Source organism: Acomys russatus, chromosome 12 (genome assembly GCF_903995435.1).
Source record: "Acomys russatus chromosome 12, mAcoRus1.1, whole genome shotgun sequence".
Taxonomy (NCBI): Eukaryota; Metazoa; Chordata; class Mammalia; order Rodentia; family Muridae; genus Acomys; species Acomys russatus.
Window position 1 is genome coordinate 29,010,179 of NC_067148.1, and position 14,021 is coordinate 29,024,199.

A 14,021-nucleotide genomic window follows, 5' to 3' on the forward strand; every position below is an offset into this window, starting at 1 on the left:
GAAGTAGGGGAAAATCCTGGGAAGGATCAACAACACTTAGCATGACCAGACAAGGTTTGAGATTATTCTGACTCCATGCTTTGCTGTGCATCAGAAAAGCTCTTTTGTTTGAACCCAGATTCCCACCAGGGAAGACTCAAACCTAAATGGGACTGGCTATAGAGAAGAGGCAAAATCTGGTGCTTCTTTTGTAGTCCTACTACCTTTTTTTTTTTTTTTAAGCCTGCTACCTAATTTCTGCAAGCCCCTGGTCAGAGAAGCATGAATGAATTGAGTGATTGGTGTCTCAGTAGGAAACAAAATCATAAAGCAGGCCACTCCTGTTTGCTCTGAGCTTCTCGCAGATTTAGCTTTTCGTGCTAAAAATAGATGCACACATGGGTCTCCCTTCCACACCCCGGAAACCCCCTTTAATGGTGACCTGCTGGGAAACATGCCCCATTCTTTGTCATCTAAGACCTTAGCAACTCAAATGGTAGAAATTGGAAGCCTGCTTAGAAGGGAGGGTGTCCTAGGCAGGCGGGTAGTGGAGATATTTTTAGGTTGGCAGAGCCTCAGAGAAGCCATCAGATCACACGAGCCCTCCCACTCCACCTGTGTGTCAGCTTTAAATTTGGATTGGATTTTGGTGGCACAAAAGATTCTGTGTCTCCTGCCAGCAGGAGGGGCCATTCACCTCCCGTACCATGCCTGGCTTTGCTGCCCTTCTAGCATCCAACTGGCTGGACATAGCTTAACAGAATGCTGGCTGCTGGACCAGCCTCTCTAGACTGGCCATCTGTCCCAGAGTAGGGTTGTGGTGTTGCTCATCCCAGGACCTCTCCAGGCTGCAGCTACTACAGGAAGAATTTAAAGACTGTATTCAGCTTGGTTCCAGTACTCGTAAGATCTGGGTTCTAGAACAGTAATTCGTGGAAAACCAGGACAATCTCTCCATCTCCTTATGGACTCTTTAGAAAATAGGATCCAATATCATGCAGGGGATGTGAAGAAACACAGGAAGGGCAGAACAGTTAGGACATGTCACATCTGGTCCAGGATCTGATACTCAATAATTACATGGATTTAGAAATCAGTTCTTTCTGGTTCTTAGTGTCCTCTGTAGAATAATAAATTTGGGTAGGCTGTATCTATACTTCTTTTCACTCTTTACGTTTATGATGCAATCTGATCCAACATGAAAATATAGCTCACTCAGTCAAACTCTACAATGGTGCAGGAGAATTTGAAACCATGTTACGTGTCCAAACTCAAGGTATATACTTTATGCAGAAATATCTTTTATATCTGGGAAAAGTATGGAGGGGGATACATAGTGCTTCATTTCACTCTGTTTGCTGGTATAGATAAATCCTGGTAGGCACTGTCCATACCTGAAGCTGGTATAGGGTTCAGACTGGTTCAAATAGACTGGCCTCCAAAGTACTGTCTTTTTGTCTGCTCTGAGATATTTTCTCACACTGGCGGCTCTGTTCCTCCTCCATCTGTATCAGTCAGATCATAGTTTGTTTGTTGCAAACCTCCAACTATGTAACAGACTAAAGGCGGCAAAGAACAAGTATTGCATCATAATCTCACAGCTTTGTCATTCAGGCCCATCCCCCTCCCCCCTCCTCCTTGGCTCTGCAACCCCTGTGTTTTTTCCAATCTTAGGTAGATGTATCTTTTGTGACTAGAAGAAAGCTTTGAGAAATTTCTCGGTTTATGCATATCTGTAGTGAAGTCTATGTCAGCTGGAAATTTTTGAGCTGCAGATAACAAAGCATTTGATTCCAAGTAACATGAACAGTAAGGTGTTCCCCCCCCCCATACCAAAATAGAAAACCTAAAGCTGAAATAATATCCAACATAGATAACTAAATGCCTCAACCATGTCTTCAAGGTGGGGAGTTTTTTTGTTTTTTTTTTTTTTGTTTTTTTGTTTTTTTTTTTTTTTTTAGTTTTCGAGACAGAGTTTCTCTGTGTAGCCTTGGCTGTCCTGGACTAACTTTGTAGACCAGGCTGGCCTTGAACTCACAGCGATCCACCTGCCTCTGCCTCCCGAGTGCTGGGATTAAAGGCGTACACCACCACGCCCGGCTAAGGTGGGGAGTTTTGTTCCAATTTTCACTGCACTGGCAATGTTACTTCATCGTCCATGGATTCCATGTGGCCATACCATAGTAGCTGAAATTCCAGATGTCACATCCAGGCACTGGAATGGGCAGGAAAAGAAATGAGACTATCTCTTCCCTCTGTTTAGAAAAAAGAAAGTATTCTCCAGTGTGGTTATGTGAATGAGAGTGACCCCCATAGGCTCATCTATTTGGACACTTGGTCCAAAGTTAGTGGAACTATTTGGGAGGGATTAGCAGGCGTGGCCTTGTAAGAGGAGCAGTGTCACTGGGGAGAAGTGTTGAGATTCCAAAGGTTGTGTAGTTCCCAGCCCTCCCGCCCCCCCATCCTGGTTGTGGATCAAGATGTGAGCTCTCAGCTGTTTCTTCACTCTTCCGTCATGGACTATAAACTTCTGAATCCCTAAAGCAAATTAAGCTCTTTCTTTTATAAGTTGTCTTGCTCATAGTGTTTAGTCGCAGCAATAAAAAAGCCACCAAGATAAAATTTTCTAGAAGATTTCATGTGCCATGTAAGATAGAATTGTATTACACGGCCATTTCTCAACCAATTATTGAAGTAAGATAAATTTTCCATGGTCAGCTTAGGCTTAGGCCAGCAGTGGTTTTTTTGTTTTGTTTTGTTTTTGTTTTTGTTTGTCTTGTCTTGTTTTACCAGGAATGAGATGCTGCCCCAGTGGGTGGGTCTGAGAATATACGAGACATTTTTATTCTCACAACTGTGAGTGCTGGGTGCTGTTGGCATCTAGCTTGAAGAGGAAAGGGTTGTTGCTGTACACCCCACAGTCTAAAACCCTTCACATCTAAGGGTTTTATAAAAACTTCGTATCTCAACTCCAAAGAACTACCTTGTCGAAAGTTTCAGTGGTGCTAAGTTGAGAGGTCTTGACTTAAACAGTCACCTAGGGACAGATGGCTGATATGGAACCAATCAGCCATAATGTCTTCTGGTTTAAGGGGAAACTGCTTCTTGCACTGGCATTTCTATCAAAATCTCATTATATTTTGTAATATAAAAAAATCTAACAATGTGGTTGCCTTGGCCCCATGTCCACCGCTGAACTAACTGTGTAAAGACAAATGGCATACAGTGTTTAGTATAAGCCTAGGTTATATGTTTTACATCTGAGCAAGGCTGGAGTCAATTCTACCTATAGCACAAGAGCTGGGAGCAAAGAAAGAAAGGGTGGATACAGGAGAGAGAAACAAGAACAGCAATCAACACGAGAAGAAGCGCTGGACAGAAAACAACAACAGCAAAAATCTCAGCGCTTTCACAGAGCCAGCGTGCAACAGATGTTTGCACTTGGATTCAAAGCAGCCGGAGCAGCAGTGGAAGGTGAGTGTGACACTCCAGAAACACCCAAGGCTGGCAGCTGTGAGCTGCTTATTCCATGGGGTGGGAGGAAGTGCTATGACTTTCACTTCCTTCGTTTGGGCAGCACTTTATATTTTCAGAGATGCTCAGTTAATCTAGGGGAAGAAAAACCAGGAACAGAGAGTTGAGGAGAGAGGGGAGGAGAGAGGGGAGGAGAGAGGGGAGGAGGCAGCTAAGAAGGGTAGAAGTGGGAAGGTGGGAACCAAGTGTATTGTTTGTTCCCAATCTGGATGACTTCTTTGCCTTGGAAGTTGATCTCTATGGCCCAGAAAGAATCCCCCGGTCCTGCAGCTATAGCTAAGTTTGTCCAATAGAGATGAAAAAGGACGGAAAAGAGAGGTTAGGATTTCCTGATTTTTTCCTGATTTGTCAGAGTCCTGGAAATGGCTACACTCCACTATGACATATACTTCTGTTGGACATTTCCCCTAAGATATCACTTCCTCCTTTTGTTTCATTGGGTCTAAAGATAGTATCAGTTTCCTAAAGGTACCTTTTTGGACAACTCAAAAGTTCCCATCAGCTCCCTTTTTTTCTACCTCAGTATCTGTAAATAGTACTCCATTAGAAGGTATCTTAGTGTCTATGTCACCTGGCTTCTATGTTTATGGAATGGTATAATAGGCAGTTGACAGACAAAGAATCATTCATGCTAAATTGTCATGACAGGGTGGCACATGATTTGATCATACCCAGCTCTTCATGAGTCTAAAGACTAGCCACTCTCAAAAAGCTGGGTCTAGTGGCACATGCCTATAATCCCAGCACTCGGGAAGCAGAGGCAGGCAGATCTCTCTGAGTTTGAGGTCAGCCTGGTTTACAAAGTGAGTCCAGGACAGCCAAAGTTACACAGAGAAACCCTGTCTTGAAAAACAAATAACAACAACAAAAATAGCCACTCACACCTGGTTTTTAAGACTTAGCCCTTTGTGGATGCCTAGTAGTTAAAATAATGGGTTTAAGGATGTGTCTTTTGCCTTTCATCTCAAGCCCTAATATCTTTGTCTCCCTATTTTCTAAGCAAGCAAAAGTGTGTAAATCATTCTGCATTTGATAATGGCACTTACCTCATCTTGCGTGTTTACAGTATGCCAGGTACCCTGCCAAGTACTCCATGGACTTGATATGATTTAATTTCAACTATTATGAGGAAACTACTGATTTCCCTATTTTATTGACAGGAACTAAGCAACTTGACCAAGATTTTTTTTTTTTTAAAAAAGAAGAAGAATTTCTAAGTACTCATGGCAATCAAAACCAGTGATCACCAATCAATGTTTTCAACTCTCTTCCCAGATAAATGAGAAATTACATTTTCCATCTCTCTTTGAAATTAGTGTCCTGTGGCCAGTCTTGTCAGTGTATTGTGACTTCAGCTGCTAAGATAATTCTGAGACAACACATTTAAAAGCAGATATGTGATGCTTAATGCTTGATTCTTGTGCCATAGAAAAAAAAATGGCAATATGTCTTCCAGCAGAGATGCCACGGATTGAGAGCAAGTTGCATTGCCGAGCCACTAAGTGAGGACCTCATCCTTGTGTCACTTGAGCTTTCACTGACATTATGTAAAACCAAATTAGTGCTATTTGTTACTGCAGCAAAACACGACTTATCCTGACTGAAACAGTGAGTGAGATAAGAATCGCGTCTTTCTGAATCACGAATCTGTGTCTTTAGCCACTGGGAATACTGCCTTCCTTATTTCTTCATCAAAGATAATTCTTGCAAGTTACAACCTTGCAAGGATGGGAGGGAGGTAGAAAAGAAAAGGACATTCATGAGAACGATTGTCGCATAAAGAAAATGGTTAGGAAAGTGTTAGTGAATGATCACACCTACTGTTGCTACCAAGAACAATAAGAAAATAAGAAAAGCTTAAAAATAATCTTTAGAAAAATACTTACAGATAAGGCCTCAAGGATTTTTTTTTTTTTTTTTAATCTGGGCCCCGGGAATTAACTGTGGCTATTTCTTGCTGAGAATAGTTTTGCAGCCTTCTCCAGGGAAGTGTCATTGAGAACAGCTTCTGTTTTGGAAGACAGGCACCAGGCCACAGTCCTTCTGAAAACAGGACAGACCTCCATTTTGGGTCATTGTCTCCCTATGTAGTCTCCCCTCTTTCTTAGCTCCAAAAGGGACAACCCATCAGTTTAAGGCTGTTTATTAATACTAGTTCATACTAGTTAATACTCTTTCAGTCCTCTGCTACCACTCCCAAATCCCAAGGATGGGCAGAGCAAATCCTCATAACTAAGTTCGGAAATAACCTACATAACAATGTCAGTATTCATACGCTCTCAGGGCGTTTTGTGTAATAGTCACACGTTACTATGAAACCCAAGTTTAAACAGATTGTGTAGGAGACAAGAGAAGCCGGAGTGACTTGCTTTTCTTTTTTTTTTTTTTTTTTTTTTTTTTTTTTTTTTTGGTTTTTCGAGACAGGGTTTCTCTGTGTAGCCTTGGCCATCCTGGACTCACTTTGTAGACCAGGCTGGCCTCGAACTCACAGCGATCCACCTGCCTCTGCCTCCCTAGTGCTGGGATTAAAGGCGTGCGCCACCACGCCCGGCGTGACTTGCTTTTCTTAAGTGAAAAAGATAATACCTTCAATATCAAAGACAGAGACTTGACAACGAAGATGGTCCCGTAACTGACTTATGCACATGTCTATTGAGGAGAGCAGAAGCCCAGCATAGTTTTGTGCAGGCGTATGTGGGTCCACACACTGGGAAAAACCTATGCGAGGGGTTACTAATTAGCATGCTTATGCATTTATTGTTAACCATAATTACTTGTTTATTAGAACAGAGGCTTCCCTGCTTATTACACTCATTATGTCTGTCAGGAAGAGGTAATGTTCTTGAATTTCACAAATGTGCAAACTCCACAAACCTAGCCCGCCTCAGCTAGAACCAAATCTTAATGAAGATGCAGAGAAGTTCATTTACAAGGACACACTGGGTTTTTCTGCTCAGGGGGACCACAGGATTTCTTTCTTTCTTCTTTTTAAAAAAGATTTATTTATTTATTCATTATGTATACAGTGCTCTGCCTGCACATACACCTGCAGGCCAGAAGAGGGCATTAGATCACATTATAGATGGTTGTAAGGCACCATGTGGCTACTGGGAATTGAACTCAGGACCTCTGGAAGAACAGTCCATGCTCTTAACCTCTGAGCTATCTCTCTAGCCCCTGACCAAGGATTTCTAAGTAAGAAGTCTGCTGCAGACTCTGCACTTAGCACTAGCCTATGCTTTTTCTTATGCACTGTGCAGAATAATAATGTGATGTGTGTTTGCTTGTTTCCATTCTCTTAACCACCCTCAGCATGGGAATGAACAGTCCTATTTCCTACACAGAGATAGCAAGACTCAATGGGCATGGTGGCGTGCGCCTTTAATCCCAGCACTTGGGAGGCAGAGGCAAGAGGATCTCTGTGAGTTTTGAGACCAGTCTGGTCTACAAAGCGAGTCCAGGACAGCCAAGGCTACACAGAGAAACCCTGTCTTGAAAACTAGGAAAGAAAAAAATACAAAAGGAGAGGCATGGTGGCAGTTGAGATGAGGCAGGTGGCAATAAAAAGAGGCCGGGCTGTTGGCTGAGAAAGGCTGAAAACAACACCTTGCTGGGTAGTTGGGAGACTCAGATTTATGGTCTGCATGTTGAGGATGAAATTGGCCAAGTTGGGACATTAACAATCACTAGTTACATCTCTGATTACCTGGGATTTTTTTTTTTTTTTGCTTTTGCAGATTTCTGGGGAACAGAGGTTGTGACCCATAAATGATGCTGAGCATCGAGTGGTCTCTGACTGTGTCAGTGCCAGGGGTCAAGGTAGCTGTCATCATAATGGAGAAAGCTGGCTGTTAGTGAGTGTTGTGTGCCAGACACCACGCAAAGTGCTCTGCAGTCATTTTCTCATTTAATCTGTATCAAGCTCCATGGGGTTGGCTCATTTGTTTGCAAACGAGGAAGCAACAGAAAGACAATAAATAAAGTGACCAAAATGGCAAAATTCAGAACTACCAAAATCAAGGCTCAGCATCCCCCTCTAGGTGAACCAGCAGAGTTCTGAGATGGGTCTCACATGAGGGGCACTCTCTGCTACTCTGGGCTTTTTTTTTTTTTTTAATAACACTAAATTCTGGATTTGAACAAGCAACTTTGTTACACTGTAGTTACTTAGAAGCAGTACAGGAATCCTAAGTGGAAAGCTTAATGGACTTCTAACCAATATCCACAGAATAGCTTTCTATTTCAGTAATTAGCTAATCTGAACAGGTAAAATGTTAAATAGACAGAACTACTGTTGCAATTAAAAAAAAAAAAAAACCTTCAAACCACTGGGCTGGTGCTGCAGGCCTTTAATCTTAGCACTGGGGTTGGGGGCTGGGCAGAGGCAGATGGATCTCTGTGAGTTCAAGGCCACCCTGATCTACAAAGTGAGTCTAGGATGGCCAGACCTGTTACATAGAGAAATTTTGTCTGGAAAAAACAAAACAAAAAACAAAAAACAAAAAACAAAAACCACAGCATGCTTTGGTATAGCATAAACTCTTGTTAAAACTGATAGACCCCAAGTTTTCACGGCTTTATATGGTTTGTGAAATTAGATGGTCAAAATATGTAAAGTGCCTAAGTTAGCCTGTGATGGGTCATTATTTGTGTTTTCATCAATTATTTCCAATCTCTGCACAGACAAACTTTTTTGCTCTCTATATGGGAAAAATAGACACATCCTGTGAATTCCCTGAGAGGAGACGGCATATAAATTCAAGGTTTTATTATTGTTATCTAAGTATCTTAAACAAATCAATATTTCAATCTGTCTGACTATTGATCTACATGTGCACATTGAGTAGCCATTTTAAGAGGCTCTTTTTAAAGCAATACTACATTAAGTGGGCCTTCTGTTAAAATGGATTCCATGTACACATATTACTGTCCACCAGTGAGCTGGGAGGCTTGAAGTAAGCATAGATTATATTCTGATTAAAGGCTATGAATTCACATGTGTATGTACTTCTCAGACACCTGTAAATTCATGCATAGTTACATGTGACTCAAACAGGTTGATAGGCTGTTCCTGGGGTGTGGTCTGGGGAGGGTGTTTCCCCATGCAGAACAAAAGCCCTCAAGTTGTGGGACCACTTGTAGAGCGGACAGGGACCACTTGTGGAGTGGACAGGGAACACTCGTGAAGTAGTAAAGTCAGGAGAAGATCCCTGGGAAGCATCAACTAACTTTTCCCTACCAGCGTGACTGAGCAGGCAGCTCTTCCCTCAGCACAGTCGGGAGGCAGGTTCCTTCTGGCAATGCCCACCACCGTCTCATTGCAGGGCTTGCTGCATATTTAATGACACCATTTGCCTTCCCAGAAGGAGCTCAGAAGGGCTGAAACTGTTGTGGGTACAAGAGGTGGGCTGCAGGGCTGGTGTCGATATGAAGCAATTTGGCCAGTGTCGTCTCTTCAGAACCACCTCCAAACTGGAGGCCCTGAAAGACAGTCTACAGCTGGGGAAAAATCGGGGAGAAGAGGCCATCTGGGTGGTCCAGGTACAGGGGAGGAGCCTTAGAGAGGGAGAAAAAAACTGTTGAGTTGAATATCAGAGGAGCATGCTACGTGGTGAGATGGAAACTAGAGACTTACCTTCTGCTCACATGGGAGAACTTGGTTCAGATGCAGGACCACGCAAGAACCATGGAACGGTGAAGCCAGAAAGAACCACATTTCCTTTTTGTTCCCGAATAAGTATTTTGCAGATTGAGAAATGGAAGCACTGGTTATAGCCCAGTCTCTGGAGTCATACAGATGCACAGTGGTCAAAATGTTTCCATTCTGTGTACTTTTGGATTATTGCTTGGTCAGCCACCTGAGTGATCTTTTAGATAGGTACTCGACCACTGAGCTACATCCTCTAGCCATCCAAGTGATCTCCAGGGCTGGAGAGATGGCTCAGAGGCTAAGAGCACTGGCTGTTCTTCCACAGGTCCTGAGTTCAATTTCCGGCAACTACATAGTGTCTCACAACCATCTATAATGAGATCTGTTGCCCTCTTCTGGCCTGCAGGCAGAACATTGTATATATCATAAATAGATAAATCTTTTAAAATAAATAAATAAATAAAGCCTGAACTACTTTGCTTTAAAGCCCTGCTGGCTTCCATGCTATCATGGAACTAAATGCAAACTCACTCCCCATTATTAAGTGACATTACATAGGCTTCTTGCACTATACTCTCATTTGGTCCTTTTTCCCTCCCAAATCAACTGGCCTCCAACTAGCCATCTTTCTATCACTCTAATGTGTTACCATTCCCACCTTTGCTTGCTGACCGCCCTATTGGAACTCTCTGCCTCAGACGCTCTTATCACTGGTTTCTTCCCTCTGCTTGCATCTAAACTCAGGGATGGTTTCTTATTTTCTCCACCAACACACATACCACTGAGTCATTCCCTATCATGTTTCTCTGTTTATATTCTTTATAGCACCTAGCACTAGAGGAAATTAACTTATTCCACGTATTTTGCTTACTTCTCTCTTTTTCACACTAGGCTGTAAACTACATGAGGTCAGAGGCTTCTTTCTGTCTTGCTCTCTGTTATATTCCTATCCCTGGGAGTAGAGTAGACTTCCAGTTGCAAACAAGCAAATCTCTATTTAACACTTTCATCAATTCACTGAGTTGCCTCTTGTTGATAATGATTTGAAAGTTACTTTGTACTCGTATCTGGAGAGAAAGGGAACTCATGCAAGAGAGGAGCTAGCTCTTCTCATGGTGGCTGATAACTGGAAGGTGAGGGCTCTGCTCTGTGCTTGCTGCCCAGAATCAGGGTTTGGAAATTTAAATACCACCCATGTGTACATTGTCCAAGGTCAGGGTAGAAAACCTAGGCACAGTGACTGGTATTGGATGTCTGTGTGTATCAGTTATCACTCGTTATGTAATGAATTATTCCAAAACTTGGTATGCTATTCTCTTTTAGGGACACTTTTCTGTTGACTGCAAATTCATTGAGAAAGATGAGATAGCGTGAAGTGAATGAAAAGCAGGAACAGGACCAGAAATTAAATTCCATTTCAAATGTCTCCTTGTCGATGACTTAGTGACAACCTTGAGATGGGTGGCACTAGGGATATTGGTTAAGATGAGACCTCATTATAGCTGGAGATGCTTACAATCCATAAGTAAAAGAGAAACAGGCTTATGGTGACAATGAGTGTGGTGATGGTGGTAACAAACCATTTAACAAATATTTATTGGGTATCCACTACGTGTCATCATTGACGTATGTGCATATTATCAAGATAAGATGAACCATAAACCCTGCCCTTGGCGTCTAAATTCTAGAAGGGGACACTGGTAACCCTTTCTCATGGGCTTAGTCATTTGGGACTTACTCTTGATCATCTGAGTCAACGAGAGCTTTTCATGTTCTGTCTTCCAAGATGTTCAGGCCTATACCTGTTCAAAAATGGAGTCTGATGGAGAAAGAGAGAGAGAGAGAGAGAGAGAGAGAGAGAGAGACAGACAGACAGACAGACAGACAGACAGACAGACAGACACAGAGACGGAGACGGAGACGGAGACAGAGAGAGTCCTCTGCATGTGTTGGAGGTGGGCAGTGGCACAGTTCAGACAGCTTGAAAGAGCTGTTTGTGTAAAGGTTTCTACAGGCTAGAAAGAAGTCAGGCTCAGCTTAGACAGCTCCTCTGGCTCAGGCCCTTCCTGGATGTTTGTAAAGCTGTCGGGGGGTGGGGGGTGGGGGGGGCACTTCCGCCATTGTATCAAAGCTTAGCAAGGAAAAGATCCATTTCCAAGTTCACTTACATGGTGGCTGGCCGCATTCAGTCCATGGTTTGTCAGATAACAAGCTTGGCTCGTCACTGGGCGTCAGCTAGGTGATGTCCTCTGTTTCTATTCATGAGGCCCCTCTGTAGCTCACGACCAGCAGCTGCTTTACATGGAGTGTGATGAGACAGGGAGCAAGCACAACCATAGGAAATCAGGTTGTGTGTGCTGATCTCTGAAGTGACGCCTCACCCTTTTTAAGTGTAGTAAAACACTTTAGTAGAAGCCAGTCACCAGGTCCGTCCACACATGAGGCCATGAATCTTAGGACATGGGGAATCTGTAAGAACATCTGGACCTTCTCCTATGGTAAGTTAGCTTGAACTTTGAACTGTCTCTTGACATATAATACACCATATCAGACAAATATAGCTATGTAAGGATTCCCCGCGCCACCTGGAAACACACCTGGAGAGCTGTGTTGTGTTGCAAGACCCCAGGTTCGGGGTGGCTCCTTGTAGAATCTCAGTGCTGTAGCTCACCAACTCCATGAACTTAGACTGCTTTCTTCAAGCCAACACTTGAAAACAAAGGCTAAGAAATAGGAAATTTTCTAAAAATCAAGTCAGGTGCTGGGCATGGTGGTGCATGCCTTTAATCCCAGCACTCGGGAGGCAGAGGCAGGTGTGATCGCTGTGAGTTCAAGGCCAGCCTGGTCTACAAAGTGAGTCCAGGACAGCCAAGGCTAATAGAGAGACACTGTCTCGGGGAAAAAAAAAATCAAGTCAGATATAGTGGTTCAAACCTGTAAATCTCAAAACTTGGAAAGCTAAAGCAGGAAGATAAAATTTGAGGCAGGTCTAGCTTATCATAGTGTGTTCAAGGTCAGCCTGGGCTACAGCAAAAACCCTCGTATTTAAGAAAATCACTTTGGTAGGACCCTTGTCAACATATATGTTCCTACGTTATTCCCTGAGAAATTCTTTTTCAGTAGATTTGGAAGTAGCCCCTCTCTGTCATTGCCTCTCTTTCCCTCCTGCTTCTCTCGTTCCTCACTCCCCCTTTCTTCCTGATAGTATTGTCCTAATAGCCCTGGATGGCTGTGAACTCACAATCCTACCTCAGCTTCCTAGGTGCTGGGATTACAAACGTATGCCACCACGCCCAGTGAGAATTTGCTTGTTTTTCTTTAATTTTTAGAGATTCATTTATTTTATGTGTATGAGCATTATGCTGCATGTATGTTTGTGTGTACTTCATGCATGGTCCCTGTGGAGGTCAGAAGAAGGCATTGGATCCTGTAGAGCTGGAGTTACAGATGGTTGTAAGTCACCATGTGGATACAGGGAACTGAACACAGGTCCTCTACTGGCGCCAAAAATGTTCTAAGCCATGGATCCTTCCCTGTAGCCCAGAGAGTTTCTATATTTTTTTATTTATTAATTTACTCTTTCCCCCTCCCCTCTGCATGCATGAGTAATGTGTGGGTACATAAGTGACCCAGAACATACATGCGTATCAGAGGGTAACTCTGTGGAGTTGGTTCTCTCCTTCCACCTTTACATGGGTGCCAGGGGTTGAACTCAGGTTATCAGGCTTATGGGATATACACTTTACCTACTAAGCCATCTTGTTCACACCCCAAGAATTCTTTTTTAAGATTTATTTATTTATTACATATACAGTATTTTGCCTGCATGTACTCCTGCCCTCCAGAAGGGGGCACCAGATCTCATTATAAATGGTTGTGAGCCACCATGTGGTTGCTGGGAATTGAACTCAGGACCTTTGGAAGAACAGACAGTGCTCTTAACCTCTGAGCCATCTCTCCAAAGCAAGAATTCCTATTTTTAAGTGAGTGTTTTAAATATCTATGAAGAAGGTGTCTGGCTCAGTATAGAATAGATGTGAATAATTTGTGTTTTAGCTGGGCATGGTGGTGCACGCCTTTAATCCCAGCACTCAGGAGGCAGAGGGAGGCAGATCTCTGTGAATTCAAGGCCAGCCTGGTCTACAAAGCGATTCTAGGGCAGCAGGGTTGTTACACAGAGAAATGCTGTCTCAAAAAACAAAACAAAAACCTTGCATATTAATAGAAATTTTACAGTTATTTTTTTTTAGGGCCCATGAATTTGAAGTTGATCAATGTCAATGCAGATATTGCAAAATTTGGGAAAGCAAATTATAGGGAAGATTGAAAAACATGAATTATGTATCACACTGTGTGATCTCTAGCTCAGAGCTCTCTAATTCCTGTAAAACTTCCTCTGCCTTTGGCAAACTGTAGGTAGGCAAATAAGAACAACAGCTGGCCTAGAATCCCTTAGAGCGCCCCTGTTCAGAGAATTAAGTACATCGGCCTCTAGAATGAGTCATTTTGTACCCCAGAGTGTCCTAATATTTCTTCCTAGACTATTCCTTGAACCTTTCATTCCTTCACTCTTCTTAAAATTCATATGGCCCCAGAATCTTTGTATGCAATGAAATATATCTGAAAACAACCTCGTTTGAAAGACTAAATCTATTAAGGAGCTCAGAACTTTTTGGCGTGAAATGAAAAATATTGATTGCTTCCTACCTGTTAGCAATGGAATCCCATCCAGTTAATTAACCTGCTCAGCAATAAAGTTTATTTTTGCCCTTCACCTTCAGCTCCAAATCTTTAAAGCCATTACAACAAGTACCCGGTCAACGAATAAATCTTCTCACAGAGAGGCATTTAGAATCTT